The sequence below is a fragment of the Ylistrum balloti genome, unplaced genomic scaffold, assembly GCF_031769215.1.
Source record: "Ylistrum balloti isolate Yb309-2 unplaced genomic scaffold, AGI_CSIRO_Ybal_v1 Utg369806, whole genome shotgun sequence".
In the NCBI taxonomy this organism is placed as follows: domain Eukaryota; kingdom Metazoa; phylum Mollusca; class Bivalvia; order Pectinida; family Pectinidae; genus Ylistrum; species Ylistrum balloti.
In genome coordinates this window covers 1,574,556-1,590,229 of record NW_026781981.1, presented here as the reverse complement: position 1 = coordinate 1,590,229, position 15,674 = coordinate 1,574,556, and the positions used below count along the sequence as shown (strand labels likewise).

The following is a 15,674-nucleotide window of genomic DNA, read 5'->3' as shown; positions in this document are numbered from 1 at the left end:
TGAACTTGTTTGAATCTGTTTTACTTTAAGCTAACCAGGAGCTGAAGTTTGCTTCCGGATGCTAAAGTTTGACGGACAGATATACGTCCAGCACCGCCGATTGTGTCGGACGTTTCCCACAAACATGTCTACTGTCATTAGATAATCTCTTTGATAGATTTCCAACATAACTCTATATTAGGGATGCTTGTTATGTCGTTAATGTCTACACAATCAATTTTGCAATATCACAATATAAAATGTACCATACGTATTCAGGTAATTGTCGCAGAAAAGAACGTACATGACACTAGACTTTTCCACAAGTAACAGGGAAACAGTAATACATTATATATATATATAAATCGAAGACTTGATTCCCCCGTTCAATTAGGCTGCTTACCATCATCAAGTTCGACTGAGAATGTAGTGTGACCAGACTCACATCAATGTTTGACCTTAATCGAGACACAAACACACAAAATACCTTAACTGTCTTGTAAAACTGGTCACATGCTATCCGCAATTCATCGGTACCATAGCTTCGTTCATATAAGATTATATACATCCTAATCTCTGTATGGTTCCTTTTTGTTATATTTTATCACTTAGTCGGGAATATTTGTGATAGAAACGTTGTGACAGAATAAAATATTGTATAGTTTTTATTGTGAATGGTTTGTGTTGTCTATAGGTCTTGTTTCTAGAGTGCAGTTGTGAGGGAAATTTAAATAGAAGTTAGTTTATAAACTCAAAATGTTTCTTATTGTCTAAAAAGGAAAACGTAGTTTGAGATTGTTGACTGTCATCAACATGTTGATTGATATATTAATGCGTTGCTCAGAAGACAAAACAGTACCCCATTTTACTATAACACTACATGTAAGGTACACATCAATTCGTTTATAGCATTAGACTCTGGAATGAAGGGCCTGGATGCCTTCAACTAATATTTAGACCTCTGGCTTATAATATAGGACTCTTTTAACAGACATCACTAAGTTTAAAACGCCATATATAAAAAAAATCTATTGAATTTCTCACAGTATCACTGTATTTTGTATGGCTTATATATTTGTTCATTTGTCCGAAAACCAAGAGAGGTTACGACCGTTTTCGTTCAAATCAAAATTTCAATGAGATGCACATGAGAAAATTTTAAATAAAATCGCAAGAATGATTCCTAGATGTTATTATGTTGACATTTTTTTTAAAAAATATGTCAAATTATGTTATGACTGATGTGACAATATGCTGATACTAATCATGACTGCGCACGCGTAATACCATAATAGTTATATGAGAAATACGTCATTTGTATTTACATTGTAACATGGACCTTTGTTATTATAAACATGTTAACTTGTGGATATGCGTTACGAGTAATCTGTTAACATGTGGATATCACATCTCAAACAACACGCGAATACAACCACATCATAAACAGCGGACTGCAGGCTGTTATCTCGCCAAGATCTCGTAAGATAACGACTTGAGGGAGAAGTCATTGTATGTCAATTTAGGGAGCATATGTTATCTCCATGCATGAGTGCTCTCATGGACGACTAGGGCTAGATCCATACTACAACCGTATTATATCTCACCTAAGCATCTCCTATAAATTCACCATTAAAATATCCAAGTCGGGCGTAGTATGCAGTTATAGCGATGGGTTGTAGTGCACTAGTTTGGAAGTAGGAGGAAAAAACCCTGCAACTGCAAGATAATGGTCCCAGCTCGACGCACGTCGATGGGGACAAAAACAATGTTTTCAAATACGTTTCTTATCCTTACTGATCTCTGAAAGGAAACCACAGCACATTGACGTTTTCAAGTAATTACTCTTTCCTGTAACACCCTGTGATACAGTATTATATCACAAGTTAATGATGTGAATATATATATAGACAGAGAGAGAGAGAGAGAGATGTGCAAGTTAAACTTATTTCATACGGACTTTTTTTAAAATTCCAAATGATACCAGACAGAGAAATTACTAGAGAATGGGTGTGACCCTGTCATAAGACGATATGAAAATGATTTGATAATCTTGGAAGAAACATTTAAAACACAGCTTTTTATATATTGCATATTATATTCGCTACTAAACTATTTCTTGTTTTCATAGGCTGGATTTTACGGTGAGAATATCCGAAGCAATTTATTTTCTTTTCACAAAAACGCTAGGTTTCTTGCTTCAGATCTGTTCCAAACCCACCGTTGGAGGTGCATGGAGACTCGACCTGGATAGATCCCAACAAAGTTGGGCATTGTTTTCTATAATGTGAATTATTAAGAACATTGTAGGTAATTATATAACTCCTCGGTGGTAAAATTTATTTATCGTATATAATATACTGTTTTATGTGTACAATGGGAGCCGTAAAGTCAAACTTTGTCGGTTTTAGTTTCACTTTCGCTATAACAAGAAATTGTTTGGTCGTAAATAGTTGTGAACAGTTCTCAAATGAATACTTTCATATTCTTACGATTGAAAAATGTACCTTTGTTAATTGAAGTGTATCATTTTACTAGATTTATCCCATATTTCATCATCTAAAGCTAATTCTAAACTATAGATAACATCATAAATTAACTTTGATATAATTTCACGTGATAAAGTGCAAATCTAAAGAGAAGAGTGATAACACAGCTATTAGAATCTAAAATCGAATCTGTACCGGATTTTTCGTCTTCGCTTAATGTATGAATTTTTGTTTGTTCAAACGAGACAGACATTGATGGTCTGTACTACTATTTTTTTTAGATCAGAAAACATGAAAATGAAAGATAATTAAAAAGACAAAATAGTTCAAGTTAATCATCTTCGACATTTACACACATACCTTCCTAATGAGTGTTCGGGGTTTTTCATCAACAAATCTTTTCTAGGTCAATATTACAAACTGGTTAATATCTTCTTTTTGTTCGGAAAACCACACAATCGTGTTTGTGCACAAGATCGTCATCACATCACGAATGCCATTACTGAGGATATGCGGGCATCTGATACATACCCGGGTACTTCAACACTCATTATCTGACCTTGAAAAGGGGAATAGGGGTTATATCTAATAAGTACGATACTTCCTAGTCTAATCTTAAAATATTTCAAACCAATGTAATAAGTATTCATTTCTGTAAACTGTATCTATGTACACAAAACAAATTCTACCAATTAAAATCTAGGCATGTAAAAATGTAAGAATTAAAATTACACATACAGAAACTTCACTGTGTAGTTAGATCTTAAAGGTAGGTTTGATATTTTTTGAAAAGTGTTCTTGTTTTTTCTGTCTTTCTTTCTTTTAATACTTAAATTAACAATTTTGACAAAAGATGTGTGTTTTTATTCCGACTTGATGCATATCATAAAATGCAAATTCAGATTATATTGTTCCATTACATTGGCCTCATACTTGTCATAAAACTATGGAGGGTTATGGTGCAACTACAATTCTTAATAACTATAATTTCAATTCTTCATTTTCCGAAATATTAGGCATGTGTTTCAATGGTTGTCTGCAGCAGGATACAACAAAGGCAACTCCAGGAACTGGATATTTATTGCTTGGCTACATATGTCGAGGATGCTGGGTTAAACAGTTACTTTTATTCATGGCCTCACAGAAACACGAAACGGAGACACAAAAAAGACATAGGAGTTCGCCATAGAGAATGGCGCTCGACTCCGCCTTGTGTAACCGATACCCAATGTCGATATCACTCCTCAACAGATGGCCTAGCTCCGTCGCTCTCTCGTCAGTGTAAGTTTCACCGTTACGAACCTTCCGGCTATCCCGTCTATTAAAAAGACACAGAATCACAGCATATCAAGTCTTCATGATTTTTATATGAATGATAAATCGAGAATCGATACACAGATCAGACGGACATATGTGCGTTTAGAAGGAGTAAGAGAGAGCGACCGAGCACGAATCTTGTTATCGCCATTCTGTTACTCACAATCACACCCAAATAAAGCTTAACGTCGTCGCCATTTGACAGATATACATACTGTATACCCTTTACGTTTGCTCAATTTTAATTCCCTATACGTGTTTGATTGTTGCATTGATACAATACTGATATTTGTCATTTCAAATCGAACAACTCTAAACGGATGTAAAACTATATAAGACATGGTGTTATATTTTGTTTCCGAACTGGTACCCGCAGATCATAACCGTGATTCATCTTATCCATTAAATATTCTATATAATATCAAATCATTTCACTGAAGGCATCTAGTTATGACAAATTATTAGCAAAAAAGTGTCATAATTCATAACACTGCTGCATCCTGAATGGACTGTCATTTGGATCGGGCACTCACATCCAATCAAGTTTTGCTAGCCATTATTTCACGAAAAACTGGAAGTGTTTATAACATTACTTTATAAACACATTATAAGTGTTCGGTTGTCACTAGATGGCCGTTCGGAAGCATTGTCCGTGATTATCGACGTATAATTGACAAGGACATAAAGTTGTTATCACATTGACTTGACAATGGACTTTGATTGAATGATATCTAACAGCTTCGGTAGCGTTATCGAATATAAAACAATATATCAAAGACGCTGAAATCTGAGCATTGTGGAATATGGTAGGTATAGGAAAATTCGTTATGAATCGGAAAGTTTTTGATATTGTGGATTTCCAGTAACAAAGCATTGGGAATTTTAAAGGAAAGGTCAGCGCGTGTAATCAGGATGCAAAATCACGTTAGGCACACGACATCCGTGTGCTTTTTGTAGAAATCTGCTCTAATTAGCAATGTTTACAAAGTAAGGACTTTGTTTTAATGATAAAGAGATATCAGTTCAGAAATGGAAGTACCGTATTGTCTAGTATCATGCGGCCCTTCAAGGTAGCATAGGTCACTAGGGACAGCGGGGATGCGTGATGTGCCTATATAGCAGCGGTCAGTTTCAAACATTGACGAGACGTACCCGGCCAGGTGCGGTCATTATAACCAACAAAGCGTCTCGGTAAAGGTGAGAGATCGTGCATTGTTGACCACTATGGCCACTGGTCAGGAATCGTGGATCCCCAGGGGCCAAACAGGTCACACGAGGCCGCCCTTAAATTAGGGGTAACATTACAGTGCCCATTGAGGCGCTGACGACCAATTGTAGGACTGAGTGACAGGAGGAGGGGTGGTGTGCGCCCAAGGTCATTAACACCCTGTCAAACTTCGCCATATGGTTGTCTGTTAGTACAGAAACGCTACACCCAGGATACAACTGTACTACATTTCTAACGTTCATTATCTTATTGGTTTCAGTCATAATCCAATTATACACACATTTATATTGTTTTCCCCTCATGGTCTATATCCTTACTATTCTCATCGCTAAGTCCATTAATAGCTCCGAAAGACTGTTGTCAAAAAGTTAGATTCTTATTAAAATTTATGTTGCTTTTTATACCCAAACACAAATGTCGTCCTCAGAGTTTGCAACAAAAACATTATTACGGTGTAATATTATAAAATGGGTCATTAAAACCCTCTACATTGGAATGACTACGCGTCTTTGTTACAGAATTTCTTATGACCCAGTTTTACGATAATTACACGTTTTATTGGAACTTTAAATAATTAAGCTGTTGCACAACGTTCGTTGTCGAAGCCTTCATGTATCTACTGTATCACAAAGGTATCACAGTTTTAATACAGTTCATTATCCGTCCTAGATATGCTCTATTCATTCTATTTCTGAGAATGCACGTGCAATTTCATGTCAGAACGCCTTCGTGCACGAGGAAGAATGAAGATGAAAGCTATGTCAACGAGAGGATTTTCATAGCCTTCTAATTTCTGACAAAATTAGGGAAAGGCAATCCTTTTGACCTGTCAGTCGGAACTAAGTGCTTCACCGTCACCCGTCTAGAAATTTTGTGACAGGTCTTTTCCATTCCCCGTCGGAATTCCGACCAACGTTTGGAAACGTTAGGCGTAAGTGATTCAGACAAACGTCAAAGTACGGCGCGTGTAAGGCACGTGCATTCTAACTCTACCCGATCAAATACACAAAACAACGATACAATAAATTACAACCTGAGTACAAATGTTATGCAAATTAGTTTGAGCACGTGCCCGACATCTGGACGTGACTTCAACGGTAGGTGTTTGGGGACAAGTGAAACACGTGCTGACTGAATGAGCGTTACGTTGGTAAACAAAACTGCTGTTAACTCAACTGTTATCCGTTATAATTCAAATGCACTTCCGTCATTGTTCAAGACATTCTGTAAATATGTCGATTCATTTTCTACAGCATCCGGCAGAGTTTAGAGAATGTGTCCCAGTGTCATTACAACATGTCTATCCTTATAAGTACAATGTATAAAACAAAAGTATGTATCAATGTGTATCTGAAATTTCAATAAAGTAATTGTTTTATTTTCTCAATGTAACAAAATATGAGTTAAAAATTACTTAAAAAGTTGTTCTGGATAAAAGTTGAATTTAAATCCTAAATAAAAAGAACATAATTAAACTTGATATATACACATATTATTTTATTTTAAATTTTGAACATGTGGCTAGATTTGATAGAGTATTTCATATATATGTGCATCGTTCATGCTTCGTAAATACGCTACGTTTTGTTATGCTAACTTCATCATACAAAATACTGCAATCGAGTTTATATTCATTAATAACACTATTTCTGAAATTATCACTCTGGCCAATCAATTCTATTGATGTGTTAAAAAAACAGTCTGCATAAAAATCTTATAAACAGCTAAATGGTCCTGATGATTTCCCAATTGCCGTTCGTAGAAACCGGAAGTGATTAGTTGTGTTTTCAATTACCATGATGTTCCGGTTACCGGAAACTGCGAACCGGAAATGTTTTCTGTTTTCTAATCATGTAACGATTCCGGTTGCCGGAAGTAGACCGGATCCATGTGGTTGTTGACGGGAAGTATTGGATTTTTAAACACTAGATGAGTACAATATGATCAGACAACAATTCCTTACTATATTTTCACTTCCCAATACACTCATACCATTGTAGCGAACTGACAGCGCGGCACCAATCATTCCTACATTAATTTGACTTTCAGATACAAGTGCCGCTAACTTAATAAAATCAAACAACAGAGATATGTGATGGCGCATTCATCTCCATGCTGATGACGGTCCCTTGTGCATTCTAATGTGTTTTTCACCTGTCTAGCGTCCGATCTGTGCGCATTTGTTTGTTCTTATTATCAGCACTCGGATGAATAACTGTCATTATAGCTATCCAAACGTACATTAGCCAGCGACAGGTAGGAAGACCTGTGATCACGGTCGATATGTGGAAGCATTAAGTTCGTAAAACCATCGTAACACTCGTCAAACAAAGACTCTGATTTCATTTCATATTGTCATTTCTTCAAAATAATCACTGCTTCAAAAATATCGGCTGTTTACATCAAATAATCTTCCTAGAATCTAGTCAGCAGCAAGAATTCTAATAATTAAAAAAAAGAACCAAATCAAATAGATTTAGTTGAAATTAGAATAAAGCCACTCAATCAATTAATTGTAAACTGATTAACTTATAACAACAAAAGAAGCCCTGATCTGGCATTATAAGCAGTCAGAAAACAGTCAACAATACAAGTTTGTGACGGTGTAATTTTTGCAAGTATTTAATCTTATCAACTAATCATAAGTCATGATCATGGTCATGTGACGTGATATACTTCATTTCCTATTTAATAGGATCATTATAATGTCACGTGGTTTAACTGAATACTCGTGCAATATAGACTTTATTGTGTCAGGTGTTTTGTCTGAATATGTATACAATATCTATGTCATATAGTTTGATCAGTGACATAATCATGTCACGTGATGTATCTAACCCCCTATGTTATTTTGATGTTATCAGATTACGTGATTTTACAAATATCTGTTATGATATGATAATACGAGTTTATGTGATCCCCCCAAACTTCGTGTTTTTTGTGATTATCATATCATGTGATGATTTATTAGCGGGAGATTGCCTTCATTATGATCACTAGTCGACATGTTTATTTTCATATTCTTATCATTTTAAATCGACGTTGCATTCAGATCTGTTTGGTATGTTAGGGATCAAATTCATTAGTTCCTATAAATATTGTATGCTAAATTTGCTTTAAACACTAAAAGTGATTGAAAACATATGATAATAGTGTGCTGAGCTATCAAATATATTCGTTTCGTTTGTCATGGACATGCGCATATGACCAGCAACTGGACTATAATGTTGATGACTCTTAAACGCACTGGATCACCAAATTATCCACTACAATCATTCTTTCTAAAATTTCCAAACAAACTCTGATCACAACTCAGGTCTTCATAGAAATTTCCTTTTAGAAGGTTTCCATATTCTGGTATTATTTAACATTTTATAGCTAAAACTTAAATCACATTTATCACTACAAATATTGTTTGATTTACTTTGGATAATAAAATATTGTATTATCATTTTTATAACAGCAAAAATACCAATTTATCTTGGTAGGATTAGGGCAACACATACTATCGTGGAATTTTCAATAAACATTTATTGCAGTTATTCATCAGTTTTGTATAATTTAAAACTTTTTAATATTAACTTGTCAGTTTGTAAGTAATTTTAAAATCAACATTCAGCCTTTTTAATACATATATATAAATATCATATATAATATATATATATATATGTATATATATGTGTATATATATACACACTCACAGACATATTTGCATTTATTCAAAACGCACTACAAATACATTTGCCATTCCAAATATTTGTAAACAATGAAAAACATAGAAATGTTTACATTTACAACATTTATATTAATATATATCATCATAAATTAGTAATTATCATAAACAATAAATTGTTATCAATATGTTGTGTCCGCATTTCTATATGTATCGAAACGGACATGCGGTCTGTTTGTTAGACAGCTGTCCATAGATCGGACCTGATTGTGTTCGTTATGGTAATAGATGTTCTGTACATAAATATATTAATTGTAAACTGTTCCTAGCATTACAAACACGACCAGCAATGGTATGGATCCTTATTTTGGAAAACATAATGTTTCTACCAGGGCTGTTTATAAGTCATTTAATTTCATAAGTGTAACTCGAAAACGTTTAATTATTGGAAATTACGTCTCCTTTATTCAGTGTCTCTTGACGTGTTATATCACATTTACTGGCATTAATGTGATTTTAGAACGTTACGTATTTAGAATGATGCTGTTTCATGTGTTTAGGAATTTGAATTCAATTATACGGTGTTGACAGACCATTAAACACATCCGCGCATTTATCTTAGCAGTTCAATACGTATTTCAGACTAACAATACATATGTACAGAAAGTGAGATGCAGGTATTCCATTATCACTTGAAATAGTATTTTCACATACATTGAAAATGTTCCGGGTTCGTGTTATATTTACGAAGAATTATTCTGTAGACTAAAGTTATGTTTGAGATAATTCAACCTGTATTCACAAAATATTAGAATATTGAAATTAGATATACCTCACAACGAAAATGGGAAATTTACGTGTTGAAGCGTTACGCATTCATGAATGAAAATAAACCAAGAGAAGATGTTGTTTTTAGTGTTTCATGCCATATGAAAACGAGATATACGGAAATGTTGCAATCTATACACAATACATTTTATACCAGGTGTTGATGATATACATAACTTAGTAAAGTCTGATAATACAATATGTGTTTTATGGTCGTGTTTTAGATTTGTTTAAAGATTATAATCCTAATGTAAATCTTCATTATTAAATCATTTAATTTTCCATCCGATAAGATTGTCTTATTGCAGATTCCGAAGCTGATCGCCGTAAAAATATCGATTTGCATTTTGAAATTTAATTACATTTGTTAACAAAATACAAAAGCTTCTAAAATTAAAAAAAAATATTGAAATATTATGACGCATCGACCGTTTATTCTAAGAACTGTAATGAAAGTACAAGACAAAATAGTTTGAGGCAACCAATGTGGACATCAAGCTATTACTGAACCCGGTATATGTGACATGATTTAAATACGATTTACATACACCCTTAATGAAAGATAAAAAAATAAATAGTCGCCATATAAAAAAGTTATACATTGTACCTGTAACCATGATTTGTAAACAGTTATATTAAAAGGTGCTATTCACTTACATGTAAGCGTCTTTTACAAAATATCCGAGCTGGTTAGTGTTATTTCTGAGTGCTGACTTTGTTACTATTAATTTATTACATCAGAATGTGTAATTATTGAGCGCTAATTTTGTCACGTTTTGGTCTGTATATTGATACTATGTAAAACTGATTTATTACTATTTATTTGTACAATGTTACTAACGAAATATTGACTTTGTTACTGTTTGGCATGTATAATGTTACTCTTGAGTACATATATTGTTACTACTTTATTTGTATAATGTTACTAACGAGTGTGTAAAATCTTAACACTTAACGTTCCTTGTGCTGTAACTAAGTTGTGACTGTAACTACTGAAAATTGATTGTCATTCGTGTTGATTTATAAACGATATCATCAGAAATCTATATTATTATTAAAATTAAATATTAAAAAGAATACACACGCTGAAAAAGAACAGAATAAACAAACAAACAAAGAAATAAACTGAGTAGATAATTGGGGCCTGGATAATCGATTATCAAATGAATGATACATTGTTATTGTGCATTAAAACGTCGTGAATAATTATATAATGTATAATATCCTCCTAGATTCAAACATTTTTAGTTCTCTAATCTATTACTCTCGTTATTTGAAAGATACTGTTAAACACCCCAGATATGAAATTCAACCATGAATTGTTCCATTTTATCTTTAAATAATGCACGAATGTTGGGAAATATAAAGCAGTAGGCCAATTACGTGTCTTCCTATCTCGTCACTCATATCTGGGCATCGCCGCCTGGGGACCGTCTTATGTTGTTATAGGTCACAGGGTGACTACAACGTTATTCTCCATTCGGAATACTGTTAACTATTTATCATCTCGATAACGGATAGAAACTGCCGATAGAAAGCAACAAGCAACATGGATTTGTTTTTAAAAAATGTAGACGAAGTGTTATATAAACTGCATGGTGTTTTCTTTGTAGACGAATAGTTATATTAATTGTGTGGTATATTCTATACAGATAAGTGCTATATCAACTGCGTGGTATATTCTATACAAAAGAAGTGTTATATCAACTGTGTGGTATATTCTATACAGATAAGTGCTATATCAGCTGTGTGGTATATTCTATACAGATAAGTGTTATATCAACTGTGTGGTATATTCTATACAGATAAGTGTTATATCAACTGTGTGGTATATTCTATACAGATAAGTGTTATATCAACTGTGTGGTATATTCTATACAGATAAGTGCTATATTGATTGTGTGGTATATTCTATACAGGTGAGTGTTATATTAATTGTGTGGTATATTCTATACAGATAAGTGGTATATTAATTGTGTGGTATATTCTATACAGATAAGTGTTATATTAATTGTGCGGTATATTCTATACAGATAAGTGGTATATCAATTGTGCGGTATATTCTATACAGATAAGTGGTATATTAATTGTGTGGTATATTCTATACAGATAAGTGTTATATTAATTGTGTGGTATATTCTATACAGATAAGTGTTATATCAACTGTGTGATATATTCTATACACATAAGTGTTATATTTATCGTATAATATTTCCTATCTGTACAATTGTACAAACTGACAGGAGTACTATAAAGAAACTGCATGTGATGTTATTTGTCAACAAATAAAGAATGCTATTAAACTAAATCATACACGTTACGAATCTTTCGATATTGATGATGAAAAAATACCACGTAGAAAGAAAAATAACACCTCTAACTTTGTTAGCTATCACCGTAGTCTATAGTACGTAAACGACTTAACATAATCATATAAAGCTTTATAGAGTACCATTATCCTGGATGTATACAGTGGTAATATATGATCTTTGAACATTTTCCGAATATCTGTTGCCGTGTTATAAAAGAAAGTAACATAAGCGATTACACCATTACTTCTAAAAATACGACAATGTTGAATAAAAAATAGAACATTGCTGAACGGAAAGACATATAACACTATCAAAATGATTATAGCAGTTTTCTTACATACAATTCGCCTACATCCCATTTCAATATCTTAGATCAGTTTCAGGTTAGTTATATAACACCAGAATCATATTATTTGATTTCTAAAATTTTCAGAAGATAGATGAGCAAATGGGGTGTGCAAAAGGCACATCAAAGAATCAGATCTTTCTATACAAAATAATGTAATGAACTCCGTTATACAGCTTCCTATTAGGACGTGTTAATTCCTATAGAAAAATATTTATATACACAACATTTAAACTTTCCCAATAGTTAAAGGAAAATGTATGAATTTATTTACTGAAAATTTGTGTATCAAGTTAAAAATTTTACGTTTCGGTTAATCATTAGATATTAAACAGTACAACGAAATGTTACTATATTTTTCAATGCAACAGTTATTACATTATTAAGACAAACCGGAAATAGTTTCTTTAGTACCGAAAGATTCTTTTTAAATGTTCTTGATGTTCAATATTTTCACGGCATTATTTTGATACGAAAGTGTTGCTCAATGGGTCATTTGACAATGAAAGAAAAATTTACTTGTAGGCCTGTAATAATAAATTCTATTCAAATTCAAGAGAGTACAATGACCTACTCTAAATATTGCGGTTCCTTCCATATTCCTACAACATCTGCACCATCCATAAAATTTTGTCGACAATAGATCACCTATAACATCTACGGTAATCTACTGTCGTTTATTGTGACGATGTCACGATATCTGTGCATCTTTTCTAAAATATTCTAGATTTTAAGATTCTTTGAATCAAATACATTGGTAGATGATATAATATTGCTACACAAAGAACTTATCATTTCTATCCTTTGTGTGATAATTTTGTGCCTAGTTAAATATTCTTAGCTATCAAATAGTTATTCAGAGCTGAAATTGATGCAGAATAATGCAGTTGGAAATTTTGATTTGATAGGATACCTACACTTAATGCCAATATTTAAAGTTTCATGACATATCATTATCTGGTTAAGGTGACGGGAATTGAGTCTTTAATTGAATATTTTTGTTTTGTTTTACATTTTATTAGATAAATAGATTAGAAGTTGTAAACAGATTCCTGTTTCTTGTAATAACTTTACTGATTATCTATATCAAAGGCGAGCTTCGTATTTTTGACTGACATATGATATTCATTAATTTGTAAGTTTGTCAGTGGTTGAATGATACGCCAATAACTTTTTCAAAATCTGATCTATGAATTTATGATTTTGTTTTGTATCAGCAGCCGTCAGATGAAAGGACACTGGTCCTGAAAATATTGCCGATCGTGTTCGCTTTTAGAGTCGCTTTTTCTAGAGCAGGTGTAGTTTTCGTCATGGATGACGTATGTTAAAGTAGCCACGTGCGAACCACTGATGTGCCGTCACGGAACACTAGTCAAAGTCAGAGACACAATATGCGTGCCTTACTCGATATGAATTCGATTTTTCTCTGAAATGACAGATTACGCGACATACCTGTCAAATGCGATAAAAGTGGAATCCATTCAGATTTTAAGCAGATTACAAAAACACAGTTCTCTGTGAGGGAAAGGGTTCAGATGCATGGTAAGATAAAATACTGCGTTGTGACTGCGGTTATTATAAAGAAATACTATATTTAGAATTTAAACAGTTTTCAGAATATAATAACCAAATGCTTTTTGTTCATTACATTTTGCACCATTCTCATGTTATACATCAGGCAAAAATATTTTGTTTTATATATCGAATCTGACATCAGGTTCATTTGTTTTGCACTATATCACTAGATCATTTAAAAGATGAATTGAAAGCAAAAAAATAATAGATAAATCAACACATTTTTATACTTTAATGCTAAAAGTGACAAACGAATATTGGTAAGTCGCCAGCTGCCAAATGTTATCAAGATTACTCAGCAGTGTTATGTAATATGACAAGAATATATTTTTTATCTAGATGTACTTTTATGATATTTAGAAAATATTTTGTTTGCATTCATTAACTGTATGTAAACAAAAACATGAAAACGTGTGATACTTCATTCTTTTGTTTATCAATATTTGTTCGTTGAAGTATCTAATTCTATTAAATCTCGAGAGAAATGTTCCCGTTTATAAAAGAATTTTTGTATTCATGGTATCGAAACATAATCAGCTTATCAGGTATCGTGTTGTTTTAGATTTTACCACCTGTCTCAAGTGGTCTTTCTGATCTCACACCACGTGATCGCGGTTAGTTTACAGATGGACAAATGCACAGATCCATTACTATTACAAAAAAATGAGGACAAAATAAATAAACACAGATATCTTATTATTCAAAGAAGTTCGTTTGTTGAAATATATGTTTAAACGAAAAAATAAAATAAATATAATATCTCGCAAAGTATATTGTGATATCTAGAATATTGATATAAGATAATATATTTAAAAGTTAAGAAACATATATGTAAGTATTAATACCAAAGTAAAATGTACATTATTTTATACCAAAAAAACACACTACAATATAATGTTGTGTTAAGATACACGGTTTAAGATTATTTCTAATGAACCCTATTTTATCTTAGGGAGAACACTTCTTAAACAAACACACATTCCAGGAATAGTAATAAGCCGTATATTTGTGCACTACGGGTAAGGGCTCCGAAGTATTATCAGATAATTTTATTTTTAAGTGGGGACGATATTCACTTTATTCAGTAGTATCATTTGGCTGTTGAACAGGTGTATTAGAGTATTAGAGAAAGGCTGTAACCCGGGGCAGTAGAGTGACAGCAACGACAGATGGAAGTTACCTGGTCGACCAAGTATTCATCTGTCAGATTTACAATTCTGCCCGTTGTTGTTGTATTTCTGACATTAGAATCAAATGTCAGTTAATATAAAAAAAAAACTCGATAAAAGATAACGGTGTTTTATAAAACAGGAAAAAAAGGAAACGTGACAGTATTTATAAAATGAATAGTTTGTCTTGTATATCAATACGCTATTTCCACACGATTTTCATTCGTAAGAAATAACACAGCTACTGTATATTTATTTTGCACTAGCCAAATAAGTAAAAATATTAATCAATAAAAAATAATGGATGATTACAAAATTAATTCAGAAGAGATAATAATTATAACGTTAATTTTAGACTTACCTTTAAATCATTATCCATTACAAATACTAACATCCAACATAAACCTTACAGAGATATAAATCCGTGTTGCATCCTTCAAGAATTGAATGCATACTAGCGCGTCTCATTCCATATAGCTCTGCACACAAAACAATTACCTCTAATTAAAAACTCATGAAAATCTCACGTATGTAATCGACATTAATCATACTGGAGATATTGTATACGGCGTAAGTGAAGTAGCATGATGTGTTGGGGTTATAGATGTGTTTATTGTTAAATTAGTTTTGAATTCCATCGATAGTTGGAGAAGATTAAATTTGTCTGTCCCCGTACGGGTTAACCGTCCCAGTAATCAAACTCGGTTAATCACATACAATCAACCTACAATCAAATGTCGCGCCTCGCCAAGTTTTAATTC

The 15,674-nt window shown here is 32.8% G+C and overlaps 1 protein-coding gene across 1 annotated transcript in view; it reads right to left on the bottom strand.

The window, feature by feature from the left end:
* Positions 1–15,674, bottom strand: part of LOC132544696 (LIM/homeobox protein Lhx3-like) — a 32,703-nt gene that overhangs the window by 16,703 nt on the left and 326 nt on the right. The gene's annotated exons all lie outside the window — the stretch shown is intronic.